This window comes from Anomaloglossus baeobatrachus, chromosome 1 (assembly GCF_048569485.1).
Source record: "Anomaloglossus baeobatrachus isolate aAnoBae1 chromosome 1, aAnoBae1.hap1, whole genome shotgun sequence".
Classification (NCBI taxonomy): domain Eukaryota; kingdom Metazoa; phylum Chordata; class Amphibia; order Anura; family Aromobatidae; genus Anomaloglossus; species Anomaloglossus baeobatrachus.
Genome location: NC_134353.1, coordinates 969,579,746 through 969,585,745, shown reverse-complemented (window position 1 = coordinate 969,585,745; position 6,000 = coordinate 969,579,746). Strand labels below are relative to the sequence as shown.

Genomic DNA, 6,000 nt, shown 5'->3' with positions numbered 1-6,000 from the left:
AGATTACGTGATATAGGAAAACAAAATACACAGATAGGAAAAATAGATTTAGCAAAGGCGAGGCCCAACTAACTCGATACAATGAAGAGGAAAGGAAACTGATTGTGGTCAGTGCAAAATCCCTGTAGAAAAATACCAAACTCTTAATAGTAAAAATGGCCCTGGAGGTCGACCTCACCCCCCACTATATCAGGTACTCCTGTAAATAATGGGAGAACAAAATACCAAAAAGAACACAAAATACAGAAGAGCAAATAATCAAATTAGACAGGGAGAAAATCCCTTTTCCTGCATGAGAGCTAGCAAAGGGCGGACCCCCATTCTCACAACACAAGAGAAACCAAACTTAACCTGCAAGAAAACAGATACAAAGCAAAACAAGGAAAAACAACCACCCCAAGGAGCAAACCAGGAAGCAAGGAAAAAACTGAGAACTTATCTGCAGAAGTCTTGCTCAGGGAAACAGGGAAGGACAAAACTCCAAGCCAGGAACAGACACTGAAGAATATACAATTATAACCGGCGCTAGCAAGGCAAAAAGTGCTCTCCTATATAGACCAGACTTGTCTGCAATAGGACTTCCCTAATTTCCAATTAACGCTGACACCTGTCTGAGTCACAGGTTCAGATTAAGCTCCACTACCATTCCTAGCCACCAGAGGGAGCTTCAAAACAGCACCCACACAAATGATACTCACAACAGAAGCGGTTCTCAAATGTTACAGGTATGAGTGTTGCTTCAATATGGTTCTGCTTTTAATTAGGAGGCTGCATGGCACAATGAAAATATAAAATATAGTGTAGGACCCCCCTATTGAGATTTGATGTGGCAGGGGTGGCTCAAAAAATTGATCAATTGTTTGCTAAAAATCTCATTTTGCATTAAAGTACAGTTGGAATAATTTGTGAATTTATACTTTTTATTTGTTGCATGCCATTCTCAAGCAGTGCTGGCTCCTACCCTTTATTGAAATCCATATGTGCCCATCCCTTCTGAGCCTTGTAGTCAGAATACACATGCTTAGCATTATTGTATCAGGAATAGCCCACTTAACTATCTATGTTTTGTGTCTTCCCAGAAACAGGAGCTACGGTAGGCACAACCTGGCAATTACAATTTTCACGTACAACCACACAATGGATGATGTTGGCATCTTGAGAAAACTTTGGAGCCAAAATAGTCACTGAAACAGGTTCAGTAATGAATCGAAGGGTCTAATTTCCAAATCAGGTCACTTCTGTGCATTTTCTACTGTTTGGCTCCTTGAGGGCTCTCTCTGCAAATGGCACCTACAGACTACGCCAGCAAAATTGGCATTCCAAAAGCCAAACGGTGAGTCTTTCTTTTGAGCCTGCCACATGGTCACACAGTATTTGCTGGAGACATATGAAGGCATAACCACATTCGGGAAAAACTGTGTAACAAATTCTGGTCTCCATGTTCTCTCATCACACGTTGCGATAATAAAAAGTATAAGCTTATATAACAATTGTGTTAAAAATGTCATTTTTTTATTTTCATCCAAATTTATATTAGCTGTTTAAATTACCAAATCTGACAATTTAAAAATATTTTTGTACTTATAGTGTTTCATGACAATGTGAATTTTTGTAATGAGTTTCAAAATTTGATTTCCCTGTAAAATATTTTAAACATATATAAAGGACCTCAAACCTTCTTGTCCCCTTTGTGACTTCTCTGGTGATGTCAAAGTTTGGCTTTAATTTTAGAACATTTCCTGCATTCTCAACATAAATATGGTTCCTCTCGTTCATGGATTTTCTGATGTTTTGCAAGACCCATTTGATGTTTAAAATTATTCCCGCATTCTGAACATGAATACGACTTCTCTCTTATGTGAGTTCTATGATGTTTAACAAAATACGATTTATCTATAAAACATTTTCCACATTCACTACATTAATACGGCTTTTATCCTGTGTGTATTCTCTTGATGTTTGACAAGACCTGATTCATATGTAAAACATTTCTCACATTCTGAACATGAATATGGTTTCTCTACTGTGTGAATTTTCTGATGTCGAGCAAGACTTGATTGATCTGAAAAGCATTTCTCACATTTTAAACAGGAGTATGGCTTTTCCCTTGAATGACTTCTCTGATGTTTAACAAAACCTGACTGATGTGTGAAACACTTTCCACATACTGAACATGAATACGGCTTCTCTCCTGTGTGAATCCCCTGATGCCGAATACCATCTGATTTATGTATAAAACACTTCCCACATTCTAAACATGAATATTGCTTTTCCCCTGTGTGACTATGCACATGTCTAACAAGACTTGATTTACGCCCAAATGTCTTCCCACATTGTGTACATGAAAATGGTTTATCTCCTATGTGTTTTTTTTCATGAACAATGAGATGTGATTTGTCTGTAAAGATTTTCCTGCACAGTGAACATGAAAATAGATTTTCTCCAGTGTGAATGTTCTGGTGTCTAACAAGATCTATTTTCCAGGTAAAGCATTTCCCACATTCTGTACATGAAAATGGTTTCTCACTTGTGTGAGTCATTTGATGTTTAACAAAATGCGTTTTCTGTGTAAAACATTTCCCACATTCTGAACATGCATATGGCTTCTCTCCTGTGTGAATTCTTTGATGTTTAACAAAACCTGATCTATCTGAAAAGGACTTCCCACATAGTGTACACAAAAATGGTTTCTCTCCAGTATGAAATCTCACATGTACAACAAGACTTGATTTATCTGTAAAGGTTTTCCCACATTCTGAACAAGCGTATGGCTTCTCCCCGGTGTGAATTCTTCTGTGCGTATGAAGACTTGAAATTCTTGTAAAATGCTTTCCACAGAGACCACATTGAAGCTTTTTGCTCACTTTTTGATCTGTACTTTTAACAATTTGAGATTGATCAGGAGAAACCATGTGATTAGGGAGATTATATATTGGATTTGTATTGTGAAGTCCTGAATTTATATTAAGTTTAATGCGGTTTTCTTCTGACAAGCACTGCTGGATATCTTCATCTTCTACTTGACAATTTAGCAATAAAATTAAGCTGCTTTCAGAATTTCTAAGGTTATTTGCTGTTTAAAATAAAAATAATAAAAATGAGAAAGTTTTAGTTTTCAAACCAAAGTAGATATTCAGAATATTCATTTTAGGCTGAACAACACAGGTTTTTGTGCAGTTTTAGAGGGTTTTTTTTGTAAAGCTAAAACCAGAAATGGATCTTGCAGCAATTCCTTTCTAATCCATCAACATCTTGGGCTTAAAAAAAAAAACTACATAAACAACTCCCACAGAAACTGCCTGTGTAATTCCAGCTTTATAAAGCACTGAGGAACACCTTAAAGGGAATTTGGCACCAGGTTTTTGCTACCTAATTTGAGATCAACATAATGTAGGTGCAAAGATCCAGTTTACACACTTGCTGCTTGCTGTAGTTTTGGAGAAAACAAAATCACTTTTATCAGCAGATTATTACTTCAGTACTAGTAAGCCTGCTGCCATGTAGTTCAATGACGCCGTAACCATTGACTGTACCCTGTGCATAGGCAGAAAGATGCCAATGAAAGGCTAAGTTGCTAAGTTTACATGTATTGTAAGTATCCATTAGAACAGAAAGTTCCTTTGGGAAACTGATTTGTGCCGGATCCGTGCTTTTTTTTTTTTTTTTACATGGGAGTTTATGGAGGACGAATCCGTAAACGGATTACTATTTATCTTCCATTTGTAACAGATTCGGTAAGAAAACAACGGATCCCTTACAATTGCAAGAATAACGGATGACTAACAATCCGTCAACGGATCTGTCCTCCATAGGCTCTTAAGTTTAAAAAAGGAGAGATGAAGAACCACTTTTGGGGCAACCAGTATCTATTATCTACGAGGGTAAAGAACTCACGGCGTTCTAAAAGAGAGGATCTACTGAAGTTCCCTGAGTACAATTAATCTTTACTAAAACATCTTTGTATGTGCATGAATTAAGTGTAACATGTTCTGCTCCTAATCGTGAATCTGGAAAATTGAATGTGAAAAATTTAAAACAAAATATAAATCTTTAAAGCCACTTTGAAGGCTTCTTAAGACCCTTGAAGGTAGTTTACATACATAACTCTGACCCGATATGTGAAGGGATGATTTTTCTGTAGCTATAAAATATAAACCCACTGTATTTCCTATCTGTGTATTATGCACCTGCGGTAACGTCTACAGGAAGGTCCACCTTTACGTCACTCATATACGATTTACTGCCCCTCGTCCAATCTTCTTCTTCAGTTTTGACCTTATGGTCAGTCAGATCTTCCTCCTGATACACCAGATGTAACAATTCAGTACAGTACAGTACAGAGGACAGATGGAAAAATAAGAAGCCACCAAAATGTATGTCAGCATCAACTGACAAAAATACCGCCCCATATACAGATCGGGTCCAGGGCTCAGCGCCATCTACCTGATGAGTCTCCGGGACATTGTGCTTCTCCTCTGGACAGTCCTGGTGACACAGAGGACGGGGACATCTCTCTGGGGGATTTCTTTCCATGGGTTCATCTGTAGGAAACACACAGTGATGGAACAGATTGTGTCATGTGATAAGCAGATGATGGGAGTAGTAGTAGGTGACCACAGAATAGATATGTCAGTCTTCTTTTCTTACCCTGCGGATCGGCAAATGAATCCATCATCTCTTCTTCTTCATCTATAACCTCAACCTTAATATCAAACAGATCTTCAGCCTAAAAAGACAAGAAAATGTAAATCGAGCTCCGGTCCAAACACTTTATGGTCAGATGTTGTGGAGATGTCAGCGTCATCTACCTGATGAGTCTCCGGGACATTGTGCTTCTCCTCTGGACAGTCCTGAGGACACAGAGGACGGGGACATCTCTCTGGGGGATTTCTCCTCCTGGATCCATCTGTGGAGACATAGTCACTGAATACATGACTGGTTGTGTATGTGTCTAAACTATTAATTCTATGTTGTGGTGCTTATTTGCGCCCAGATCCCAGAGCTTTGCATACGGCAGTGCAGAAGTGGTCAATGAGGGCAAATAGAAGATAAATATAGTGATAGATTGGAAGTTGATTTGGGTAAAGCTTTTCTAATATTTTTCACAAGAGTACGGCTTCTCCCTTGTGCACATTCTTCTGTACAGAACTCCGAACTCCATGTAAGGTGTTTTCCACATTGAAATCTAATTGTGGTAACAATCATACACTGATCCGGAGAAGGTTCCTCATGATAGGGGGATTATATGTGAGATACAGTATCTTCTGTGAAGTCCTATATTAAGGTAATGAGGTTTCCTTCTGAAGAGTGTTGAATGATGTTTTCATCCCTATAACTCAATAGTAACACAAAGTATTCCTCAGAAGTGGGAGTTTTTTTTTCTAATAAATAAAAATTAGATAGTTGGTTTTTTTTTTCCAAACCACGGTATATTCAGAACACTAAGAAAAAAGTGCAATATGAGCAAAGTTTCTTTACTGGGAACAAATGAATGGGCAGGAGGCCATCAGCAGGTACCAAATACCAGCATGGTAAAGTCCTATGGAGCAGGAGGTTGCCTCATAGACTCATCATATCAAACATGATTTACTTTTCATTGTGTTTATTAGTCCCCTTAGGGGTCCTGAACTTGTGATTGTCTGATCTCATACTACAGTGAAGGAAATAATTATTTGATCCCTTGCTGATTTTCAATGACATGAACAGTCTATAAATTTAAGGATCAGTTAATCTTAGCAGTCAGAGATAGAATATCCAAAATAAAATCCAGAAAATCACATTATATAAATTATATACGTTTGTTTGCATTTTGCAGAGAGAAATAAGTATTTGATCCCCTACAAACCATTAAGAGTTATGGCTCCTACAGACACTTAGATGCTCCTAATCCCCTCGTTACCTGCATTACAGACGGCTCTTACATTGTCATCTGTATAAAGCCCCCTGTCCACAGACCAGTGGTGTAGCAAAGAGGGGGCGGTCCGCCCCGGGCGGCACATG

The 6,000-nt window shown here is 38.2% G+C and overlaps 1 pseudogene; it reads right to left on the bottom strand.

The window, feature by feature from the left end:
• Positions 1 to 1,708: 1,708 nt before the first annotated feature.
• LOC142264960 (uncharacterized) overlaps positions 1,709 to 6,000 on the bottom strand; it is a 43,170-nt pseudogene continuing 38,878 nt past the window's right edge.